The sequence below is a fragment of the Mugil cephalus genome, chromosome 18, assembly GCF_022458985.1.
Source record: "Mugil cephalus isolate CIBA_MC_2020 chromosome 18, CIBA_Mcephalus_1.1, whole genome shotgun sequence".
Taxonomy (NCBI): domain Eukaryota; kingdom Metazoa; phylum Chordata; class Actinopteri; order Mugiliformes; family Mugilidae; genus Mugil; species Mugil cephalus.
The window spans coordinates 9773362-9799853 of NC_061787.1; the positions used below are offsets into that span (position 1 = coordinate 9773362).

The window sequence follows — 26492 nt, forward strand, 5'->3', positions numbered from 1 at the left end:
TGACTGGGACAAAAAGTCGTTTTAAGGAGCTCCAGCAAGGGGAAGGTAAAGTTAAGGGTTGATTATGTTCCCTAGAAAGTGAAAATTTTGACAGGTGATGAGTTCATAAAGAAGAAAAGGTAAGTAAATGAACACATGGAAGGATATGAACTTCCAATGTGGTACGTTTTATAGGGAGAAAGATTGCATGAAGATTACTTACGGTCATAAATAGGCACTTTCTAGACTTTTCGTGGACAAAAAAGGCACATTTAGCTGTTACGTTTAAAATGTGTCAGAAACGGGACATTAAAACCACAAATTAGGCGTTGATTTCTCTTCCTGCATTTTTAAAAATTTTTTTAGCAAGAAGCTGAAGTAAGAGTCCTTGTATGCTTAAAGGTACATGCTCAGAAATTCAAATACTCCACGTCCCTTATTAAAATTGAATAAAAGCAAACTAGCTCGGTCAAGGATGCAATGACACCAACTGGTCTCCTATTGATTATTTTCCACACATTGTAAATAAACCTATTAAAATTTCTCTGGAATATCAAAGAAACTAATGGGTGGGTGAAAAATAAATAAGAGGAACCTAAGGTTGAGTTCCACATGCAGTTTAATGCCCAGACTCTCTCAACACTGTGACATATAACCGTGAACATACCTCGCTCCTATTTCATATCGATTTTTTCGACCGGCTTTCCAGTCTCGACGTGACGTCACGCGTCGTATCCCGATCGCTCCCCTGAGCGCGTGGTCCCGGTCGCGAGCACATGGAAGTGAGGTCGAGGTCTGTGTGCGAGAGACGCGCGACTGATGGTCAGAAAAACGGAATATAAACACAAAAAAAGCGGCGACGGGATCGAGCCGGACAGTCCGGTAAGAGCTCCTTGTGAGAAGCAGTCAACATTTAAAAAAGAAGAAAAAAAAAAGAGTCTCTACTTAGATGCTCAGTTTGGGCTGGTGTTCGCAAAAAAAGTAAATCTCTTTATTATCTTCACGTCTGGCTAATAAAGAACTTGATGTAAAGCAGCCGCAGTGATTTGGAGGATGGCTAATAAACAAGCAGAGATTTAATTTGCAGCACATCCGATACAACCTGTGCGCAACTATTGTTCTCAGGACAAGTGTTATTTTCGTCTGGCTCCTCTATTGTCTGTCCAACTCCTGGTTAAAGCTGCAGAGTTCACAGCTAGAAATGTCTGGAGCACGTGTTCTCATAGTCTATTGTTGTCTCAGACCGATAACTCCGATCAGATGATTTATTTTACGTTGTGCGCTAACCATTATTGTCATTGTGCACTTGTGATCATGTATTCCCCGTGGCGCAGATTTCAAGCCTGGCTTTATCTCTGCTGTCAGTTTGATAGCTGTTAGGATCATAATAAAAGATAACAACAGGAATCCAGCGATGCGTGCTGGTTTTGAATATATAGGCTGTGCAGCGTGGAGATGGTTTATGAGCAGCAAACGGAGGTATTTCTGAACCATATGTTTATTATAAGAGACGTTTACGGTGAGACGCTGGAGCAGCGTGTCTGAGACATGAGGGGCAGACGCACTGAGAGGAGGGAGGACCACATTAGTGTGGATTCATTGTGTGGGCAGGGTGGTTGATTGTGAGCAGGGAAAGTGCGATGTGACTGGGTTCGAGTGGCTATGAAAACATCCACCCACACTGTATAAGTGTTGTCCAAAATAATGTATGCAATAAAACTAGTTGTGCTTCAGGGCAGTAATTCTGATTAGTTTTCCCCCCACAACCTCATTGAAAACCCTGAATTCATTCAGAAGTAGAAGATGGAGCCACATTTTCATCAGTTCTGGCTTTTCAAACATTCTTTTGACCAACAGGTTGTTGTGCTACCTCCATGCTCCTGTCCCTCCTCCAGACTCTTTACGTCACTTGAAGGTTACGCCATGCAGGGCAACTACACAAGGAAAGTCTGTATTTAATCCAAGCAAAGCGAAACAATCTAATCAACTGTTTACATGGTGGATAATAGTTTAGTGTCTATCGAACAGATTATTGGCGGCTTGCACAACTCCTTTCGGTCTGATTGAACATTCCCTCTAGTTATCCCAGTCTTTCCTAATCGATGGGCTTTTTATGGTCTCAGGCAATTTTATTCCGATCAGCCTATTTACTCTGATTACCACGTAAACATAGAAAGTGGCAGGTGAGAGTTTTTTCCTATCGTGGTTACAAATAACTGCCATTTTAAACCGCATATCTGTGGCTATATTTCAGCTTGTAGTCAGCAACATACGCACTGAGGTTCGACCCAGTTTTATTTAACCCTGACCCCTAAACTCTGACATCTTTTCACCTGCGAGTTGTGCTTTCTGGGCGGCGTCACCATCCGCCAGCATCTAGACAGGCTTTTTTGAAATGGGGTTCATGATATTTCAGTTGTTTTGCATTGTTCATTCATTTTAGAAGCTCCACAGCATCATCGACTTCTCTCTTGATATCTTAATTAATGTCATATTTTCAGTATAACATGACCGTGCGCCTCTCCGCAAACTGGTGGATGATAACTCTATCCAGAAAGTTTGATTTGCAGGTTAAAGGTGGTCAGAGCGGCATTTCTAGTAAAATGACTTAAACTAACAATTGGTTTGTTAGTTCAGCGCTAGAATCAGTTTGGACTCAATTTGTAGATACAAATATGGATGGAAAACTGGCGTCCACGTGCTCATTAGTGTCACTATCATGCCAACAGAGTCACAGTGAAGATATTTCCTGTTCTTTGAGTATGAAAAGAACTTTTTATCTGCAGTATTGCTTTTATTACGGCAGCTCAGCGCTTGTCTGATACACTGAGAGCTTGTACTCCCCACTGGGTCCGTTTTCCAGTAACTCTTGTGTATGTTAGACTGCAAACTAGAGATTTTTTTTTGTGATTTCCAGGCAAACTTGCAGCGAGCCAGACTCCACCGCCTAGCCACAAGGACAGCACACATACTCAGAGGCCCACGAATACATGGAGGGCTGCTGTTATGTAATCTATGTTTTTGGGACTTGGAAGCTGGAATAGATTAAAGCAGCTGATATTCCTGAAAACTTTACCCGCCTGCCAGTTTCAACTTTTCTCTCGTTTTACGGCTTCATTATTATCAAATGACATCACTTTCCTCTTTGGGAGTACGTTGCCTCATTTACATTCTGTGCTGTCAGTGTGTTTTTATTGGCAGTGACGGCCTGTGTTTGACTGCCAGCTTCTACTTCGCCTGCACAATGTGAGACCTTTAACCACTGTGAGACTGTTTAGGAATATGTTTCTAAGAAATCTGGCACGTGGGCTTTTGGACGCCGCTCCGCCACAATGAAATTTCAACATGATCTCAGTTATTGTGCACGTTTATCAAAACAGGCAAGAAGGGTTTTTGGACTTTATTGTGGAAAGGGAGTATAACTTCAAGTCTTTGAGTGGCGACTACCAAGGCAGCAGGACTATGGGCTGTTATTCTCTATAATTTTTAATATTCAGCATTTGAAAAGGCCTAATGCACTATTAAGTTTTGTTTGTTTGTTTTTTTTTTAAGTGGAAGCCAATAAGCTTCATTGACTTGTTATGCCTCATAAATTCATGTCTTTTTTGGTACATGAAGGTACCAAAGTAGCCTGACTTGTTTCAGTTGAAGCTAGCAGCCTTCGGCTAATTCGTTTTCTCTCATGAAAAAAAAAGTGAAACTATGTGAATGTAGGCTAATTTCACTCCTATCAGAAAGTTGACAGTACCAAAGTAGGCTACTTGAATTGCTCTCACAACGTTGAAGCTAGCAAGCTAGGCTACGTACTTTCCTTTCGTACAGTTCAAACCTGCAGGCTAGGCTATCTCGTTTCCTCTGACTAAAAATTAGAGGCTAGCAAGCTTTGCAAACTTGTTCCCTTTCATAAAGTTTAAACCAGCAAGCTCTTGGTAGACACCAGAAAGCCAATTGGTTTCCTCTCATTAATAAACAGGAAGCTAAGAAGGAAGCTAGCATGGTAGACGAATTATTCTTTTTGTTAAGTCGAAGGTAGCATAGTAGGATAACTGCTAGCATGGTAGACTATTTGGTTTTATTTCATATATCAGAAGCTGCACACTCGGCTAACTAGTTTCATCTCATAAAGTTGACACTAGCAAGATAAATGAACAGGCTGTCTTTAGCAAACAAGGTTGGCTAATGGGGATCCTCTCTCTAAAAATGAGAAGCTAGCAAGCGAGGTAGGTAGGCTAACTGGTTTCATCTCATATATTAGAACCTAGCAGGCTTGGCTAACTATTTAGCCAGTTAACGAACTGTTAGACAGTAAGTTGATTAGCCTTGATTACTAAGAAATGTTCAGATTCCCACAAGACATTGCTATTTATTCATGTTACTTCAACATCTGTTGTGTCATTAGTCAGGTTTCAGTCCAAATGTAGAATACATTTTAACCACATTTTAAAAAATTCCCAAAAAGAAAATGCAGATAATGTGACTTCCCATCCACTTTTTTAAAATTATTTTATTAGTTCAGTCTTTGAAAATGCAGGTGGTTGAAAACACAGCAACCCGTCCGCCTTGTAATCATCCCTTATCATTTCATAGAAACCAGGTCTGTCATTGGGTTCATGCTGTGAATGGTTGGTCCTGTGCCTATCTTTTTTTATTAACTTATTGTCAGATTTGAGGTCAGTATCTGCGTGAACTGTTCATCTCTCAGATATAAATAAGTAAGCTGGTTTATGCAGTCTGCGGATGCTTGTGGCACTCATATCTATTTGTAGCCATTATGTAATGTGTAGTATTGGTTCCTCTGGTGAGAGATGACATTGGTTATACTTATAAAATACACTACCAGTCACAACTTCTCATTCATGTTTCATGTCTCATTCATGTTTTTCCTTTATTTTTACTATTTTCGTCCTTGTAGATACTGAAGCCACAAAATATATGAAGATATATGGAGTTATGTAGCAAACCCTTGGCCCACTCTCAGTGATGTAATGATGTAGTCACCTAAAATAGGTTTTCTCTTTACAGGTGTGCCTTGTCAGGGTTCATTTGTGGAATTTATTTTCCTTTCTTTCCTTCTTAATGGGGTTGGGCTCATCAGTTGTGTTGGGCAGAAGTCAGGTTGGGTCACAGCTGACAGGCCTATTTGACAAGGGTTAGAATTCATGCTATGACACAAACCCATCAGCTAAATAAAGAGAAAGGACAGTCCATCATTACTCTAAGGGCTGAAGGTTAGTCAGTCTGGAAAATTGGAAAAACTTTGCAAGTTTCCCAAAGTGCAGTCACAAAAACCGTCAAGTGCTACAACGAAACTGGTTCACATGAGGACTGCCCCAGGAAAGGTGGAACTCAGCTGCTGAGGATAAGTTCATCAGAGTTCATCAGAGTTCATCACCTCAGATTAGAGCCCAGATAAATGCCGCACAAAATTCTAGTTGCATATACATCTTTACACCAACTGTTCAGAGGAGACTGGGTGAATCAGACCTTTATGATCTTTGCTGGTGACGCTGAACCAGCATGGCTACTACAGCATCCTGCAGCGACATGCCATCCCATCCCATCCGGTCTGGGCTTAGTTGGAGAGTGGCCTCCACAGTCACCTGACCTAAACCCAATCAAGATGGTTTGGGATGAGATGGACCGCAGATTGAAGCCAAAGGTGCCAACAATTGTTCAGCATTTCTGGGAACTCCTTCAAGACTGTTGGAAAACCATTTCGGGTGACGACCTCATGAAGCTCATTGAGAGAATATGCCAAGAGGGTGAAGAATCTAAAATATAAAGCACGTTTTGAGTTATTTCACGCTTTTTTGTTGCTAATTGCTAATTCCATATGTGTTCATTCATAGTTTTGATGCCTTCAGTAGGAATCTGACTGGTAGTGTGTGCAATTTTATCAAGAAAATCATTGTGAGGAAGCAGGATGAGTAAAATTATACAGTCTAATACTGATACAAAACAATCAATTTGTATATCTTAACTTGTTTATATTGATAACCCTGTCTTTGGATTTGAACCTGCACCCGTAAAATACCTGTAATCTGAGTTAAGTGACACTGATGAATTGCTTTATCAACAGTGAATGAAATTCAGTTCACCTGACCTTTTCCAAGTGCTTGAGCAGAATCCTTTAGTTTTGAAACTTGTAAATAATTTAGCACATAATATAAAAGCCTTGTTTCCCAAAGTACTACCTGCTTGTTTCAACCAACTCTGCGTCCCGTTTCTACTAAAGTATTAAATCATTTTATTTTCCAGCTCCGTTGGTACTGGAGTAGCAGAGAGTCCCGCTACCTTTTTATTATCACCAAATCCACCTTCCTTCACTGTGAATTAGTTGCCGCACGATAATTACCCCACATTGTGTGCAAATCTCTTTCAATTTTCTCAGCTCTGCCTACACCTGTTCCAGCTGCCGCTTTCAGCTGCATCCCACTGATATTTATTTTAAGGAAAAGGTTTGAAATGGTAAAATAATTTCAGTGCCCTCCAACTCCGCCCGGCTTTCTTTTAAGGTCAGAGTTAGAAGAATAATTTCTTTTTTTTTTTCCACGCACGCTATGTTCCTGCTCGTTCCAGAGCTCCACTGAAGCGCTGTCGCACAAAGCCACAATGTTAGATTTTTACGGCTGCAGCTTTGTATCAGATGGAAATTTTGTGCGCATAATGCACTGACTGGATTTCACGAATTTCACCCCATAACACACCTCTCTCTCTCTCTCTCTCTCTCTCTCTCTCTCTCTCGCTGTCTGTCTCCACTCGCTACAAGTAGCTCGACACAGTTTATGCCACTCAATGACGTGCAGCTGTAAACACACCCAGGAGGTCTGGTAACCTTCTGTCACAGGAAAAATGATCCCGCTGCAGCCGGACAGCAGCGTTGCGGCGGCGCACCGACGAGTAGATACCTCGCCACAAAGCGTTGCGGTGTTTGGTAGACACGGTAACTAACAGTAGCACGCGGGGCGACGTCAAGCAGGAGGACGCGAACCATGTTCCACTTCCCAGGTTCTCCGGGATGAGATGAGTCACGCACGGCAAACAATGTGTTTGATTTTCGCTGTCAGCTTACCTCAGGCGTGGAGGGAGAGAACAGACAAACTGTTTGACTGACCTACATACTGTGTTTATGTGTCCTGTCACTTGTGGAAGGACTCGCGTTTGAAAGGAAGCATGCCCACACGTTTAATAAGCCGCTTGCTAAATTCCATTGTCGAGCTGACAGGGCAGAGGAGGAGCGAGAGACGGGTTCTCACCTTTTGTTTTGCCCACGGCGGTGACAGGTGAAGCCCACATGCGGTGAAGTGAATGCCAGGGCCATGAGTAATCTCAAATGTGTTACCAGTATTGCCGCATAAGCCCTTTTTCACATATTTTTGGTAACGTTGGTGGCTTTCTATTCAAACCACAGTTTTCGAACGGTTCTTTCCCACTTGCTCCTGAGACGAGCAAAAAAAAAAACGGAAAAAAACACAACACCCGAAAGGCTTGCATGATATTTGTCACCTGGTGTAAAAGGGAGTGGTTGTATTCATCACAGACTTGGTAACAGCTGCCCACATGTGATTTTTTTTTTTTTTTAGAAATTCAAATAGGTTTGGTTTAGGAGTTCACTGCAAAGCAGAGCTTTGTACATGGGATTAAGAGCAGCTTCCTGAGCCAGAGCCATAAAATGACGACTGAAGCTTAGTTTATGCTCCTGTAAATCAATGCAGAAAGGAGGGGAGACCCCAGAGTAGTACTGTACATGCATTTCAGACCAGTCACAGTCAGTGTCGGGGTCTGTTGGGGGCATGTCTGGGGAGGTGTAAGTAGGTTAAGGCCGCGCATCTGATGCATTTTTACCAATACGGATGGTCATCGCAGTGAATGGAATCTAACCAGGGAAGCTAGTGCTAGCAGGATGGAAATATTATCTATTCCAGAGCTAAGGGAAGTTGTTTTGCTTTCTGACTTAAAAATAATATGTCTCATACAACCTTAACCCCTTGACTGCCACACTAGAAAATACGATTAATCACCATTAAATATCATTTATTTTTAATCTATATTAATATTGTGCACTGCGAACAGAGTTTTTGACATAGCATTATTAAACTGTTCACATGATTGCACAGATTCACACACTATGAACACAGAAGCTGTATGATGTATATTTTCATCCGTTCAAAAGCGCCATAGTTCAGGAAGCATAAAGGCCACAGCTTAGATATTTGTATATTTAATGTGTTCACACAAATTTGTGCATCTACAAAATGAAAAATTAAGCATTTTATTGTCCACTACTACTATTACAAAAAAGATCAACCGTGTGGTTACAGTGCCGGTCGAAGGGTTGAGATCCTTGGACATCACAGCGCTCGCTCTAAGCGTTTCTGTTCATCTGTATTTATTAGGCAGGGAGGCATCAGTACAACACAGGATCACATGTTGCCAGCGGAGTTCACAGTGCAGCAATTAAAGCAACACTAATGAAATATTAATGGTGTCTTGTCAGTGCAGTCTCCCTCCATCACTGGCTCATCAGGGGTTGGAGGTCAACTGCTGCCTGTCTGGCAGCGTTCATTAGACTGATTACAAGTCCCCGCAGAAGGTTAATGCAGTTTCGCTCCTCCTGCATCGACGTCGGCCCACATAGGAGGCGTTGGCGAAGAGGTGACATCGGCGTCGGGTCATTTCATCTTTAGGGGCCTTTCATTTGTTTTCTTCTGTTGTTCTGTTATTTAAAGCGGCCGGTGGGCGAGTGTGAAAGCGACCACCCAAAACAAACGGCCGGAGGCACTAAGTGTCTGTGGGACTGACGCCTGGTCTAAATACGACCTCGTTCAGACGGCCTCGGGGCTGTCACTCAGGATCTCCAGCTGTCAGTCTAGAGTGGAGAAAAAGGTGGGCGTCTGTGAGAGTGACGCGTCGTCCAGTTGCAGGAAATAGATATTTTAAACTGGATCTAAGAAAAGTGTGGAAGTGTTGAAGCTGAGGAGAAATGCCCTCACTTCCTGCTCTTTTCTTTGCTGACTCCGCCCCAGTAGCCCAATTAACTCAGCGGAACGTCACTAAGAAGAACTCCTGAAGCAGTTCCCAGCTAAGCAACAAATTCAGTCTCTCAAACTCTCACTTTTTTTGCTACCTTTCAAATCAGACATAATGTCGAGGAGGATTCTACCTCCACCACTCATCCTTTCCTTGAGATCCTCCTGCTTTCTCCGGGCTCCAGTATCCAAATTTGTGGCTTTGTTTACTACTTCAGTCTCTGATTTTTATTAGGAAAGCTTGGGCCATAGACTTGGGTTCTGAAATACCAGCAGGGCTTTGGGAAGAGGCAGTGTCTCGGATCCACTGCTTTGCGTTACTCAAGAACAAAGCTAAATTGCATTTATGTGCTAAGTGTCCTATTGCTGAGGGTTCACTAGCGCATCTTTTCTGGTTCTGCCCTCAACAGCACAATTTTTTATCAGCTATATTCGAGCAGTTATGAAAAAAAGCCATTCAGCCCAACCGTGACGTGCCCCCCCGTGGATGCTCAGCTGAGACTTCTGATCTTCCCCGAGATACGCAAGTCGCTCTGCACCTAGAGACGGTGGCGGCTAAGCAGCTTATTCTCTTAACCTGGAGGTCTCCCACTCCACCCACCTTTGCTCACTGGCCTCGGCGAGATGTAAACCTTTTGGGGACCCTTACTGGCCCAACATATAAAGTATTTAAAAAAAAACAAATTGCATCTAAGAGGTCGATACGGAGGTTACACTTATATGTGTTGGTAACATGAGTCATCTTCAAATTCCATTTGTAGGTTGATTTGATTTTGCGGTATTTTCGAGTACATTCACTTCACACTTTACAGTGCCGGTTCTCTCCCCCCTGGGCCCGCCGGGCAGCCTCTGGCACTCTGATCCGGCTCCTTTTTGATGTGCTGACTGTCCGTCCCTGGGGTGGTTTTGATTGCCTCTTTACTCCCCTCCTATGTAAGTCAATAGGAGCCAGCCTGCCATCTGTGGGAACTGATACCTCTGCTGAATCATACTATTAAAGTGCTCCACCATCTTTCCACTATCTCTGCCTGAACCCGCTCACCCGTCTCACCCCTTCCCCGCCGACCACCCCACCCCCACCCACACACTCTTTCTGAAACTGGGCTGAGGGGGAAATGTCTTATCTTGCTGCTAGAGATGCAGGAGGCGTGTTTGCCAACCAGGGCTAAGGCCATGGTCCAGACTGCAAATAGCTCCGCGTTACAAAATGGTGATCATGTAATGATGAAATAGAAACGATGCAGGCCAGATGGAAAAATCACTGGGAGGCCGAACACTGCAGCGTTGACAGAGTATTTGAACGGTAACGCGTGCTTTCTTGTGCATTTCACCCGTGCGTCCCCTGACTACGCTGTGGCAACAAACCGAAGCCCTTCTGTGTCGCAACCGAGCATCATGGTGAATTTCGTAAGAGCCGAAGTTGGGTGGATGGTGTTCCCTTGTTGTAAATTTTTGGGGAACTCTCTGTTTACATCATGTGCCAGTGAACCGTCTCAAAGTTGAGATCAGTTCGACGGGGAAGCTGCCAGGGATGTCCCGAGTCTTTTTAAGCACCAAGCTCTGACACCGGTCTCTTAATCTGGTGTATCGGTCGATCCCATCTTAAATAAACAATATTTACTCCTCTATAGAGTCATTAAGGGTTTTTCTTGTCTTAGTTGTATTCTTCTAGATCATGCGTGCACCATGCAGTGTTGAGATGGCAGCTCGTACCTCGGATCCAGAAACTCCAACAAAAATGTGTTGGTCTCTTTAACTCTTTTCTTCGCCGTTTGTCGTCGGTGTTGTTTCGTTGGCGTGGTCCGTGTGCCCCACGGATTCCGTTTTGCGATTTTATTTTATTTTATTTACGTACACGGTGAATGAAGTCGGTACAGCTGAATGATGTCCTGCTACCACTTCCTCAAACATCCATCCACACTGCACAACCGACTTCATTTACTTGCCAACTGCCATGAAACAGATTTCTGATGTTACGGGGACGGGGTTGTGGTTTATGGCAGATCTGAAAACAAACGACTCGGGTTGAAGCCCCGATCCGATCATTTTAAAACGTCTGGCTCGGGCCTCGATAAGAACCTCCCCGTACCGATCGGGACATCCCTAATAGGAACCGAAGTGGTGGACGAGTGTTTCTTTGTTGTAAATGTTTGTGTAACCCTGTACTTAAGTTAATAAACATACAAGTTTCCTCAAAGTTGAGGTCGGTTATACCCTCCCACCCCTCTTCGGTGAAGAATCTGTTGTCTGTCACCTCCTGTTGCCACATCTCTGTTTCTCTTGTCCTCCTGTGCTCTTCTTTATCCTCTGTGCCTTAACCTTAATGATACTCTGTGGATTACTAGCGCCATGTTTTTGCTGCTTTACAGCAATATTCAAACAATCATCATGTTTACATCTTCCATGGACAGTTTGGACAGTTAAACATTTACGACACAGTCATTTGTGTTGTTCTATTATTTATTTGTTCCTTAAAAGCGTCTTGTACTTGCCTTAAATTGGCCCCTGGGGACAAATAGAGTTTCTTGAATCTGAATTACCTGTGTAAACTGTTGCTCCTTCTTTTATTGTTCACACACATTGAGTAACTTTACATCCCTGCCGAATGATTCCTGACTCAGAAAGCTGAATCAGTCATTTGGTCGCTCAGTGCCAAAGCAGCTCCTAAAACAACTGTTTATTTTTTTGGTGGGATTAACGGCGGGCTGTAAATTATCCCACTCCTCCTGTGTCGGGTTTTTTTTTCAGTTATTCTTGGAGGACAGTTGTGAAAACATTGAAAGTGGCAACGAAAGGAGCGGGAGTGGCAGCCAGCTGACACCTCCAGCCGCTAATGGAGATACAGTGTGTGGAGCAGGAGGAGAGTTTGTGCCGCCGCTGACTTGTCGCTCGGAGCCCAGCAGGCTCATCCTGGTCCTGATTAATGGATCTGTCTGCCGAGCCTCGCAGGGGGAAGAGCTGCGCCGTTTTCCCATTCACCGAAGCCCCCCCCCCCCGTTTATTTGCCCACAACAGATGGGCCCCCCGGGGCCCCTGGCTCGCTCACACCTCTCCTGCCTTATGCTCATCCTCCACCTGACCTACAGGTAACCTCCGCGACCCGTCCACCTTCACAAAGTTCCCAGACGTGCTCTAAAAGCGGCGGCTCATTACTCTGGGATCCTCGGGGTTTGGACAGTAGCAGGTTTCCCTCGGCCCCTGTTTATCCTTCCTCTGCTGGAGCTCCGTGTACTGGCACGATGACAGATCAGCTGTTGTGTTGTCGAATAGGCACTCAAATGTCAGTTATTTACACTGTTGTGCTAAAATTATACTGGTGCTGCAGGTCTTCTTTAGAATGAACGATACAGCAGAAATATACATCTGCCTATAACACACGTGGGGGTTGTGTCTCACTCACTGTGTCAAAAGAAACTATTTTATTCACCAATTAGTGGTTTTAGAAAAAAATTAAAGCAAAACACTGAACGCTTATAGTGTAAGAGCTTCTCTTTTGTTTTCACTCTGAATTGAACGTCTTTGGGTTTTAACTAATCAAGCCCTTGGAAGACGTCATCTTGGGCTCTGGGAACTGAGCCACATATGAATCTAGTTTAACTGCTGCGCCAGAGCACCGATGTTGACCTTATTATAAGAGGATTTGATTGATCCGCAGCCTCCTCATCAAGGTTGTAATGAAATTCGGTGTTTTAGCGATGGTGCGCCGACTCTATTGTTCGTGCCACAGAGATCCTTGACCTCGGAAATTATTTCAACGAACTCCCCTGCGGTGACGCAAGCATCCAAATAAGATGATAAAAACATTGCACTGGTATTGATTTGATAATTGGAATCAATGGGAAAGTGGAATTTATTAGTTGTTGCTACCACAGGAAAAACCCTTTATCTTAATGTTGAAAACTCAAATAAATATCATATAATCACATGTGAAAAGAACCTTTTTTAAAAAATAAAATAACAATAACTAACTGACCATTAAACCAGTTTCCTGATTATTGGGGTTACAGCCCTTTCCACCACAGGAAGATATGAATTTATTTAAGAGAATCTCTTAATCCAAACTGGCAATTCATCTGCTCGTCACTTCCTTGGTAAATTGATGCTCCACAAAATATCAATCCATCAATTTTAATCTGCTAATCCAAAACTGGGTCACAACAGACTAGGCAGGGCATAAACAGGACCTCCCTCTTCTTAGTAGCACAGTCTGGTTCCTCATGAGTGATCCTGCAGGTTTTGCCTGGCCAGATACATGACGTGTAATCCCTCTTTGGGTAAAACCCCCAACAAAGAGGCATCAAAGAAACATCTTCCCTAGACACCAGAGGTGCTCCCCCCATTATCTAAGGCTGAGCCCTGCAACCACAATGCCTGCTTCACCATTTATTCTGGTTTTGACCCAAAGTTCAAAGCCATAGTTTAGAGTCTGAACACACTCTGACTGGCAAATCTGGGAAAACTTTGAGTATAAGGCAAAGGAAATCGATCCAACCCAGATATTTGTCTTGCAGATTCAAACATGTTCATCCTCTGAGGGTTAATTAATCAATAAGTTGAACTCGAGTCCAACCACCACAGTAAAAGTAACACTTGCTGCTATCGGCCGTCCAAATCTACCAGTTATCGGCCCTGTCAGCCAGATTTTCTTTTGCCCAAACAAAATTATGCACTTGTACTTGTGAATCTAATCACCAGGTTTTGCCAAATGAGACAAATGCAGCACCAGACTGAAAAATGCCTCGTCCCAGGAGCGTCTGTGCTCCCCCCGCCCCCACGCGTCTCGTGAGCCTTTCATTCGCACAGCAGATTGTCTTCGCTCGTCTGAGATTGTGGTGAAATTCTACATCTTGGATCAAGAAGACAGTTTCGGAAACTCCCCGTCAATTGTTCTGAAATGTTCAAATCAAATCCTTTGTTTGAGCCCTCCTCGGATTTTGAGAGTTGAACATGTCTTATCCTCCCGTCTCCTCTGTGGTGACATTGGACATTGTTTCCTCTCCGTGCTGATGGCAGTTGTTCTTTTCACTATCGAGAAGAAGCAGGATGGGGCTTTTTCAGTTGCTGCTGATTCACCACAGATTAGTTTGCCGTCCTCGAGCGTGATATTGTTTGGTTTCACCGAAGTTACATGAAACATTTCTAGTGTGGGGTATAATGCAGTCCACTATGTTCTGTGGCTCTTTGAAGTGTTATCGCTGGTCTTTACATCGATGAGCTGTGTCCAAAGCATTTGTGACAGATTTAATGAAACCCCAACAGCTGACATTTGTTCTTTGGTCACATTTATTAATAGCTTCCTCCTTCCAATTGTTTTCCCCCTCCGAGACTGAACTCTTACCCCTCTCCGTCTGACCCAGGCACTTTTGGGACTTAGTGGTGAGTCAAGCAGATGCCTCATTTATGGAGAATTAGCAGGATCTCCAAATGTAAACTGATTAAGGATTAAGAATAAGAGAGAGGAGTCAATCCCACCCTCACTTCTCTTTCTCTTGGCTGTTTTCCACTGCCCTCTTCCTCTCAGTCTTGCTTCCCTTTATTCGTAAATGTGACCTTAGGCTCAGTGAGACTTTATGCCGCCAAGTGATTAGGCTAAAAAAATGTCACAGGAGCAGTTTTTCTTGCTTTATTACAGAGGAAGCATCGTAAAGGCTTTAAATGCGCGAGATTTTCACACTTCTGCAGTACCATTTGTACACTCAATTGGTTTACCTTTTGACAGGATTAGCTGACTCTTCACCAAGCCCCGCCCCCCATAGTTACTGTTGCTAGGCCTAGTTTTGAACATTAGTCAGGCTTAATTACTTAGTCGCAGTTTTACCACCAAAGTACAGACCCTTTCATGGCCTTCGTTACTGTGACGTCACGTCGTTAGCTGGAGGCGAAACCGAAGGAAACATGAGGCGAACACTGTCACTTTCAACTGTGAAAATGCCGTCTTGCTTTATTTTTGGCTTGTCAAAACCGAAAAATCTAAAATCAAACACTTGAAGTTTTATCACATACCAGTCGCTGCCAGTCGTAGACAACTTTGGATGACATTCATGGAGTGAGACAATCAACAACAGCTTGCACACTTCATATCAAATAAGATTCATATGTAATGCATTTATCAGCTAGTGTTATAGCTACGTGCCTATTAAGTATGTTGTTTATGCCATTGTTTTTACCTAAAGGGGCCTTCGGTAAGAACGTACTGGCTACATTTATGACATCGGGCTAAAAGTCTAAAGCTAATCTAACATTTTTTAGGTAAAAAAGTTAGCACCCTTATCGGATTATGATCCATAAGATCCCAAGCAAAATGTTTGTGTCGACAGATCTGAGGCAAAAGTTTGCATTATCAGATTATGGTGCGTTCAGAAACATCACTGTCCTTTTTTAGGCTCGGTGCCTCATATTTTGAATGAACGTTGCATAGTTGAACTTGTGCCCATAGATCATGTGCATTAGTGTAATTCTTGGATCCTTTTCAAATGATTGTGTGTTGGCAAAATTAGATTTTGCGTCAGTGTGCATCATGTGAACTTGTAGCAAAGTGGTTTAGCCACTTCCCCGCTATACAATTGAGATCTGTTCTTGTGGGTTTCAAAGTGACGCTTGCTTTGTTTACCTCTGTAGATGATAAGCTAGTTAAACTTGAAAGAGGCCCCAACCTAGCAACTCCTTTCGTTTAGTATTAATAGTGGAATCCTCTTCTGCTTGACAAGCGTCCCGTGCTTGGGTATTGTCAAGCTACAATTTCCAACATTTGGGGGACTCGGTTTTTAAGAAAAAAATATGGTAAAACTTCACTTTGTACACCTCATTCTTGTGTGATGATGAATGGTGCGCTTTCAGCTGATCAGATGGCCTGTCGTCTTTGTCTGTAATGCCCTCACATGGTGTTCAAGCCCACCTCGGTTTAATCTCTTTGGGGCTCAGCCAACTCTAAATGCACAGATTGCCTCTTTTCACAGAGACAGCAGTGTCAGCAGCACTGTGCTTCTCAGCTGAGCCCCCGAGCAGACCCCCGGGTCCCTGTCTCCAATGCCCTGAAAAGGAGGTTGAACCTGTGGGACCGGCACTGTAAAGTGGCCTGGTACTCATCAGCCGCTGGAGGTGTTTTGTCTAAAGCTTTTTCATTCATTTACTCTGCGGTGCGAGTGTGCCGTTAACATTAAACAAGCAAGGGCTGATGTGTAAATATTTAGCCATCCGTGTTTGAGAGAGTTCAAAGGCGGCTTAAGAAATGAATGGGGAGACGTGGCCGGTGACTTCTACAGCCCAGATAAAAGAATGAAACTGAACAAAACTTCCCAGCTAAACCCGCAATTTCATTGTCAAGAGGACGGCCATTAATCACGAACCAGCCCTTAATGTAGGAGACGCAATGCTTCCTGTTTCTCATGTCCCTCGAGCTGTTGATTAATGGATTGAAACTACACTGTCTTGTGGAGTTAGTTATTGGTCCATTACTTACGATGACAAGCATGCGGGGATGCATAGCGGAAAGGGTTACGAGGGTCTGGCTGCAGGGTGACGGGGCATGTACAAGGGTCTCTAAAGGTCGTCTTCGGCACGAGTTTGTTGCTTTTTTTTGCGTCCAGACGGCTCGGTCGGGAAGGTCTTGACCCTTTAAAAGGATTGGAGCTGCGTCACAGGAACAGTTAATGTTATGTAATCTGACTTTCTCATTTTTCCTGCTTTATAAATTTAAAGATCACAGCTCAGATTATGTAAGAACAACATATTTTGGACTTTTACATGCTTTCCCTTGATGTTTAACAGAAAAAAATCACCATCTATTATAGTATATTTATTGATATGTGACTAATACGCACTTCAGTCTCCTGGATGGTAATTTGAAATGTGTCACGCTGGTATGTAGTTCATGCCTGGACTAGAGTTTATTACCATTTCTTCCTACAGACCTTCAGCTGCTGTCCTCTAGGCACAAAAAAACACACGTATTTCCTTGTGACATTCATAAAAAAAAAAAAGAAAAAGAAAACTGACGTCGTCATTATCTACAGCATCAGACGGGTCAAGATTAGGTCAAGCAGATGAACTGACATTGTGGAAAATGTCAAAACTTTCAGTGAAAAGGATGAACTTTAAAAAGCGAGACAGAAAACGTCTGCTATGTGAAACTCATTTCTCAAATTAAACCCAGGAGCCACGAAGAAGTGGAAAGACCCAAATTAAATGTCCATCCTCGCACAATAATGGTGTCATTCTTACGGGCAGGAAATCAACGCTGTCGCATCAGAATGCTAATGTGAAGGCCGGTTGTTCCTTTATTGGATTTGTTCGGGATGTTTCTTAATCACTGGACGTGAGGATGAAACGGGAATAAACAGGATTAAATTCCATGAATGTCATCGAGAACAGTCCGTCCTATATCGCCGTGGGCTGGCATGACGCCTCTCCATAGGAATCATATGTCAAAGAACGATTTCACACAAATGTTCTCATTTTCAGAGGAAGTCTGTGAAACGCTACGGACAATGGTTTATTAAGTTAGTTTATGACCCACTGCAACCTCCAAGCACCTCGCTGGCTTTTATGTGGCGCAGCTGTGTCATCAGTTAAAACTTAAAAATAAAAACTTAAAAAAAATAAAAAATAAAAAATTAGATTTAATCTTGTACCCGTGAGGTTTCCCCATAAATCAGTAAACCATGAAATTGTGCTTTTAACCACGTTTAACCCCACGTCATGTATTGTTTGTGCTCATTTCTGGTTGTGATGCGTTTAGGGCCTCTTAAATTCAGAAATACAGCCCATCATTAGGGTGCTGCTGTGCGCTCATAATTGCTGTTTCAAGTGGAAACTCAAGAGGAAGAAGTGGCCGGCTGGAGTAAAATATTACACGGGCAGGTGCTTAGCTGCAGTCAGTGTTTTACTTACAGTAGATGGTGATCGCCAGGTTATGTTGAAGCCCAGCTCACCCAGATTCAATCATTTTCAGAATTTGAGTCACTGTGGGAAGCTTTGTGGATACCACTGGATGCAACTGGAAAGTCCTACAACCAATTTGTTGTAGACAAATTCAGCTCCACGCACTCAGATGACTTGGACGACCAAGTTACTGTCACTCCTCCTCCGTCGCTGCATAAATCCCAAACGATTTGATCTTCGCGGAGCATAAGTCGCTCTGACTTTCAGGCTGCTTATATCACTCGCTTCAAACCACCAGACTCCGCTGACGTTAAATTCTACTTTGCCGCTAAGCCACTGTAAGGCTTCAGTGATTTAATGCATTAATTAACACTGGAGCCTTAACACAGCAATGTTAAATAGTAACTCGAGCAAAAACACCGGTCATGGCCGCCGCAGACCAACAACAACAACAGCTCCCAGGTTCTGCGAGGTAAATTACTGTCTTAGTAGATGGGGCCTGGTGACTTTGAAGAGGGCTTCGATCGATGTAACGGCTCAATATGCCTCCTGGAAAAGACTGTCTAAGAGCAAGGTTAAGCAATGATAACTTTCTAAATAAAACAACAAACATTCAGACAAGTAGTTTCTTTTACGTGGGCCTTGATTTAGGTTGTTAAAATATATATGTTTTGCCCCATCCATAACACTCCAGCGCTTTGGTTTGTGTGTCGATACTGTTGCAGAAAACATGACTATAGGGTTAAATCAGGGGTGTCAAACTCATTTTAGAGTAGAACTCATTTAAAGAAGAATATTTACATTTGAAAATGAAATTTCTTAAGAAAAATAAGTGCAATGTGGGCTCATTGCTGTCTGTGGTTCAGTCCTTGGTCTCAGTGTTGGGTTCTGTCCATTTCTCTGACTAAACCGGTGGACAAATTAGGAAGAACAGTTATTTTCATTGGGAGATTGAAGGCTTTTGGACCACTGGTCGTATATAGTGTGTGGGTTAAATGATGTATTGATGTAAAGAACATTTGTCAATGAACTGGTTATTCTGGAATCAAGTAGAGGTCCAGTTTCTCATATCTGAGTATTGTATCGGTTTAAACGTCCAGTAAACTAAAATAAATGACTCAACGATGCTTGTTGGGGACATTTCCAGTGTCCTATATGATATGAAGGCAAACTCCTGCTGGGCAATAGCTACAATAGAGTAGTTCAACCCATGAAAGATCAAGTGGTGGCCACTTAGTGAAGCAGACAGAATCATACCCTGCCTAGAAATCTTGTGCTCAGGCTACCTGGAGCTTCCTGAGCACGCACATACAAACAGCAGCGGAGCAGGTAATTGTGCAGAAGTGGGCTAAGAAGTTTATGCAGTGAAATTGTAAGAGCTATTCACAGCCAGGTTCTGTCAGCGTTTGATTCTCACAAGATAAATCTAGTCTGGAGTGTCACCCCTAAGAAGAGCACGCCCTGTTTATCCCCACAAATCTTTACCGCTTTGAAGCGTTTTCCAGAGGACAGAATGAACTAATATCTCGGAGCGCGCATGCTGATTTTGAGTAATGGTTGAGCTGTCAGCCGGCGAGGAAATTAGATGCGGATCAGTAAGCAGATTCATGTTTAGGAGAATCCCAAACAACAGTATAAGCATCCATCCATTATTCATGTCTCGTAGTCTTCGCTGGAAATCTACAACCGTGGTCGCCACGTCACTTTGCAGCTCAAGTGTCAGGGGAAGTTAAAAAGTGCAGCGAACGGACAAGAAGGCGTTTCTTTCAGTTAAAAGTCCTCGGTTTCATTTCACACCTTGCGCTCGCTGTGTGTGTACATGTCAGACGCTGGCGTCTTATTGTTTATACTCTTTCACTGATAAAATATTTATCGGCCCAGAACGAGCGTGGACGAGCCAAGTTTCTGCCTACTGAATATGCGGCGGTTTAATGAAGGACTGTCGTTGTTTTAATGAAGGCCGCTCGAGCGTCGTAAGTTCTCGGGCCTGAATGCTCCCGTCTCTCCCGTCTTTGTCCTTGCTCCTTCAGGGAGAGGGAGAAAAAGAAAACGGGTGACCATTCATTCTGGGCCTGCACCTGTTGTGTGGAGCGTACGTCTTTCCCGTTTTACGTCTTGAATTTACGGCCCTCAGCTGGAGGGACGACCTTTCACTCGGCCTCTGTGGCAGAGCGGCGGCAGCTGTGGTGACTTCACTGGCTCCCGGCGTTAAAAAGAAGGGGGATCTCTCCCGCTGCACCTTGAAACCGATAGCTGCCCTCGACTCGACGCCTCCATCAGCTGTTGGTTTCCGTCTGATTAAAGCGATTTTTTGGAAGAAATAAAAATGTGCATTCATCACCCCTTGTGGTCTCATTTGTCTCTATTCATATGAGTCAAAGAGAGGCAGGAAGAGACCACTGAAATGTCCCCAGTTCCTCGTACGTGTGGTCCCTGGCAAAAGAAAATTGACTTTTTTATGTGGCTAGCAGCTGTGTGAAGGGAAACATTAGCGACGCTGACTCATTACAAAGACTAGCTGAGAAGTCTGAGCCAATTTATTCCTGCTTTGGCAGTGAAAGAATCATGCAGCCCACTTCCAGTGGAGAACAACGTCTCAGTATGAGGAGAAATCTCTTCTCTGTAAATGGGGGGTTTTAGAGAGTGGCTCTTTACTGAGAAGCTCAGTTTTCCTGCTGGCTTTCCTCTGGAGCAGCTGTCGGTCAGCGTGTCAGATGGTAAATCTCTGAAATACAGATTGCTAATGAGGCTGGAGCTCTTGACGAAGGCCTGGCCCTGAACCCGGCATCGCACGTGCAAAGTGACGAGGATCCCCTGCTGCATTTCAGACTTTGAACATCACATACAGTACATTTTGTGAACAAGTAGACCCATTCCCAGCTTGAGTTACCTGGCTCTACCGCTAATGTTTTCTGTCGTGCTGGCGGCTCTCACAGTGGTGGTCGGCGATCTCGGGGTGGTCCTCCACGCTCGGAGCGGGCCGGGTCAGACCTTTAACCCCCCTCCCGGACGGCTCCCGCCGACAGTCGCCCTCGTGTTTCTCAGCTCAGCTCGAGAGGTTTTCGGTTAATGAGGTTGTTGTCGATGAAAGATAGGTCGCAGATCACGCTGGTGTCGGCACTGCTGCGCATTCCCGCCGGTTCGCGTTACAGCGGAGACGCGAAGCAGCTGGAGCTGGTTGAATTTAGTAACTCGCAACTAAGAGGCTGACGTTTCATTCGGCTAGTTAGAAGCAGCAGATCTCACATCCTGCGGATGCTCCATGACCCATAACAAAAGTGACGCGGCTTTACGACGGCACGGGGGGGAGTTTTTGCTGAATTTCTTTTGAGAGTTCCACGTTAAGCCAAAGAAACTTCTGTAAATGTGTTATTTTCCCAATTTTATTGGTGAGCGAAGCCAAATGCGAAACCTGAATTCACGTGGATTCTGTCCTCCTTCTGTGAACTGGGTCTGATATGGAACTGGTATCAAGACCACGCTTTTAAGATGCCTCAAAACCTTTGGCGGATGGAGTTGAAACTCATCTGGAAAATTGCAGTTTACCATAACCCCTGCAAAACATCTAAGGATTGCCTGAAAACACTGGCTAAAAGTCCCAATGCTGCTTCTAAAAGGACATTGAGCTTTGGGTTAATTTGGCCGTTTAGTTCATGAAAGGATGTAAACTCTATACAAGCATCTTTATTGTTGCTACTTTTAAGAATTTATAGACTGTGGGAAGAATATAGAAGAAGTGAACCATATGCAGCTCTTGTTTGGTATCGTTCCTTTGAAGGATTATCTAGATCTACCTTTATGTCTCCTTAGTTTCTCTGACCAATCTTTTTATGTAACAGAGTTGGATTTGCGGTAGGTGTTGGCTGCTAATGTGGATTGTCTAACTATGAGGAATACTGCCGGTAGTGGTTTTGGTAGACGGCAGCCAGCCGGTTCCCTGTGTGACCTATTGTAGACGATCCCTTCCAGCGCCGTTGTCATCAAGCCACTGACCTGGTTTAATCAGCAACAGATGAAACGGGATTTCCCCCAGTGCACTGAAGCCACAGCGGGAAATGTCATCCCAGCTCTCCTGCACGCCTCATTGTTTAAGCGGCGGTTAGTTAGGTCGCCACTTATCATGTATAAATAGCCGTGATGCGTACATGAAAGTGCAGCTCAGATAGGAACGTGCTTGGCATCTGCTTCATAGTGTAAAGGTGCATGTGACTCAGACACTCGGATACCGAACCTCTACAAATAGGGTGAGATCACATGAGGAGGAAGCGTGGCAAGGAGCCAGATGGGTCGTGTTGGTTACAACCTCGCCCACATTCTTTTTAGTACTCTGTCAGCCCCCTGCAAATACATTTCCACTGACACGAGGCGTCCGTGCTGTCACAGACACTTGGCTGCCCCGAGAGGTCGGCCTCTGTGGTCCCATAATGGGACAATGATTGAAACCTGTCTGCATGAAGCGGCAGATCCTCGGTTATTTAACCGCCTCGCGCACGCTTCGTGTCGTATCTTTTACATAATATGATATAAACGGCCTTCTGCGGTGCGCATGCAAGGACTGGACAGAACCGGGATGAGCAAAATATGAAATTTTTCCTTCAAAATGAGCTCAGAGAGTTCGTCTGACTTTGTAATTTTAAAACGAAACGTTCAATTTACAAAACGTTTTCTGGACCTTTATTTAAAAAAGAATAATTCTGGTTTTCACGTGCATTTTCTTGAATTCTTTCCTTTTTTCTTGTGCGTCCATTTGTCGGCGCACGGATTAGGGGCGGGGCTTAGTCCACAACAATCAATTGACGATGTTTACATGCGACAACCATCAACCGTAACAGCGCTCCAGGCTCTGTCAAAGCCAACGCTCAGACCATTGCGATCTGTGAGACATATTTCAGTCTGAGACACCTCAGCAGAAGAAGAGTCTTGCTCATACGCCCTCTGAGTAATCCTCTTCATCAACACAGAACTTTCCGGCGAAAACAAACAAGGTGATGTCCCCGAGTGTTGTTGTGTTTCTCTTTTTTTTTTCTCCTTTTACCAACCTACTCAAACGTGATGCGACCCAACACCTTCCTCGCATGACGTGTTGTGCATTCCCGACTGACTTTCCACAACAAGTGAAAACGCACACACACACACACACACAGCATTAGGTGCAGGGCCAGGAAGTGGAGGAGTATTTCAGCAGCTTCAGAGAAACCCCTCTCTTAAAGCAGGGCTATCCAGAATGACGTCCGAGCCTCTTCTTTGAAACGTTGCTGATGGCTTCAGAGGCAGGCAGCGCGCTGAACCGCCACGTGGTTTTTACACCCTGCTAAAATTAACATATGGATTCATGTGTGTATTTATTTAACCTCATATTAGAAACTGTACGGCTATAGCTGCACTCTTCTTGAAAGTCGCAGATGTCGAGTCTTGGAGGTGAAGGTGCACTGAGCTACGCTTAATTCATAAAGAACCTGAGACACTTTCAAAAAGAAAGTTCAAGAAGTTTCTAAAAAATAAATAAATAAATAAATAAAATAATTGCAGCCCTCGCTGTTAGACAGATGTCCTGAACTCTGTGCACTTGAAACCCAAGCGTTTATGTAAGCCTCCTCTCGCCGTCATTTGAATTTCACAGCAAGTGTACAACTCTTCACTCCTAACTCATAGCGAAAGAGGCGGCTCATTTGCAAAGCCGAGCGTTTTTGCTTGGTGAAATGAAAGTTTGTTCGCAAGCAGTCATATCAGGACTTTCACTCCTCTCTCTTTTGCAGGCTGCTGCCGCTGCTGCTACTGCTGCTACTGCTGGTGGAGGTGGTGGTGGTGGAGGTGGAGGTGGATTGTGCAGACCCTCACGCAAGGCGCCGGGCGACTAAAGATACCGAGTGCAAAAGGATGCAAAGGTGGAAGCAGTCGGTGCTGGATTCAGTTTCAGTGCATCTTCAGCGCACACACACACATTGCCGTAGTCACACGTACGCGCAGCATGGTTTTTTAATAGTATCTACTTCCCCCTTTGTGTCGTTAGAGGACACAGATACACCCTGACTGGGCCCCTGTGGTGCTCTACATTGTGGTTGGGAAGTACCTAGTGTTACAACTGTCATGCGGGCCTGCTTAAAGGGGCGGCGCTTATCACTAGCAGCTTTTCAGTCACCTTAGGAAGGGGTCACTTACTGTAAATTAGAAGCTGTGATCCTAAAGAGTAAAAAAGCAGCCCGTCTGCGCGCTCTCATGCGATGCGAACGGATCTGAAGGACACTCATTTGTCACATCGCGCATTCGTACGTAACGCCTCTGCGCTAAATCTCCCTTTTGCGGTTGTTCTGATGTTCAGCTTGATGCTGAAAAGGTGATAAATGCACTGGCCCTGGAGGATGTAGTATCTGGTCAGTCAGCGTTTTGGATTGAGACGTGTCCGTACGACACAATACAACTCAAAAATCCTTTCGAACCACGGCCTCTGGAATGAAAACACGCTCGAATCAACGTTGCTCTCTAGTTTTGTTTTGTTTTGTTAATAAATTCTGAATTTCATAACCTTCATGAATCTAAGATGTAGTGCGGGACTGTTGAATGCATCGATTTTCACCAGCGTACCTAACGAGCTGGGAAGCGAGTGCACGTTTAAATCCATTAAACTCTTTCCGTGCTCTTGAGAAATACACTGTAAGTAAGTATTTTAGGCTTGAATACATCTCAAAGTTACCATGTCTCCAAACCACCATTCAGGCAAATGGGAGGGAAATGTGTGTTGTTTTTTCTTGCTTCATGTTCTCATGCGTTTTTAGGCCTTTAATGACCCTTCAGTGTTGAATGATTTGAAAATAAATGTGTCGCCCTGGCAGCATGTTTACGGAGCGTGTGTTTTTCTTTTTTTGGTGAAGTTAATCCTGGGTGTTCTGCATCGCTTACCTTCCGCTAACAGCTGCACAGAGTGAAAGCGTTTTAATCTGTACACGCGCTCCCCTGGGGTCATTCGCACACCCTGGACACCGTATCTGCACTTATTACCAAATCCTGGCTGCGGCGCTCAGGTGTTTCTTCATCATCTAAGTGTCGCCCTGCAGAGTTTCCCAGATTTTTTTTTATTGTTTTGATGATTTAGAGGCAGTTAAATTCATTTGATTCTCCACGAGTTCTTGGACCTGTGGACGCATTAAAAGCTGGGAAAGTTAAGAACGGTTAATCAGTTTTAAAAAACAACTAAAGAAGAGGTTAAAGACGTAATCGATAACAGTATCCAGATGACCCTGTGAAGGAGTAACGTCTTGTAGTTTTTTCTGCCGTCTGGATGGCTTCACGTGGCAGAGGAAGTGTCTGGCTTGGTGTACCACAGACCAACGTGCTGATCATCGGTCACAGGTGACTGTCTCGCCTCTTGAATCCACAAGACGTCCCGGTTATGTAATTCTAGACGCGCAGCGGTTCGCCCAGACCTTTCTCATAGTAACGCGTTTTAAAATGAAAGTGAGCAGTCAACATTCATTGAGCTGTGCGACGGTTATTACACAAATTACTACTGGCTGGTTTCAATCTCATCATCTAACTCCATTTCTTGTAAGTGCGGATTGATCCCGTTCATTTTCTCCCGTCAGCTGGGCAGAGGCTTTTGTTTATCTGCGCAGTTAGTCACGCTCGCCGGAGTGGATATCCGCGCGGCGGCGATCCCTCTTTATAACTTCACCTTTGCGGTCAGACCTTCCCGTAAACCGCGCCAGGTCGAGCCGCCCGACTCTCCGTTTTTCGCTCGCTTTCATGTGAAGCCGAGGTGGGATTCGCAAGAACAGAGAGGAGGTTAGACAAACACAAAAGCTCATTAAAGTAAACTTCAGTCAACTCCCACTCCCTCGTTCTGAAGTACAGGAATGTGCTGTCGTGCCTCACGGCCCACGCAGACTTGCTGCAGGACTTCAGGTAATGAATGAAGTGGGGATGCCCACCCAGCAACCAGTAACAACAGACGCGACTCTCCCAGACTGTTAAAGGATGACTGAGTTTCCCACCACTGTGTCAGCTTATCGTGCAGGACGGTTTAACACATCCCTCACATTTTTACACGGTGCGCTCGTTATTCATCTTCCTATACTGTTAGAGCTTAGAAATTTACTGTTAAAATGTAATTCACAATGCATTGCAGGTATTCCTTTCTCTTTTTTTTTTTTGTAAAAATGTCGTTGTTGAGCAACGATGTGACGTTGACGATGAGTAGCTGGGAAGGCATCTCATCTGGTCAGATAAACCTGTTTAAAATGTTACCGTACGCCCGCTCATTCTTTGCTCTTTTCTGCTGGGTCACAAACGTTTGCAAGGTGGGAAAGAAAGGAGATGGTGACAGGTAGGGAAGCACCAAGTATGTAGAGTATTCAGAGAACTCCATCTGGTCCATTAAGGCTGGTACAGAGAGGAACGCAAGGTTAGTTTAAAGGGCTCTATATATGTATGTATATGCACTACTGGTCAAAAGTTTTAGAACAGTATCCTCTGGTGTAGTTGGTCAGGGCTTCATCCTACAGCGAGATAATGAGCCAAAGCTTTAGTCCAAGCTAAACCAGAACCACCTCAGGATGAAAACTAGATGGAAAGCTTGAAAACACGGAGTGGACCTGTGGCCCAGTCTCT

At 44.1% G+C, this 26492-nt stretch overlaps 1 long non-coding RNA gene across 1 annotated transcript; it reads left to right on the forward strand.

The window, feature by feature from the left end:
* Positions 1 to 504: 504 nt before the first annotated feature.
* On the forward strand, positions 505 to 24730 carry LOC125024418. The gene is made up of 2 exons (XR_007114750.1): positions 505 to 861; positions 23645 to 24730. It is a non-coding gene; the product is annotated as an uncharacterized LOC125024418 (long non-coding RNA).
* The last annotated feature ends 1762 nt before the right edge of the window (positions 24731 to 26492 follow it).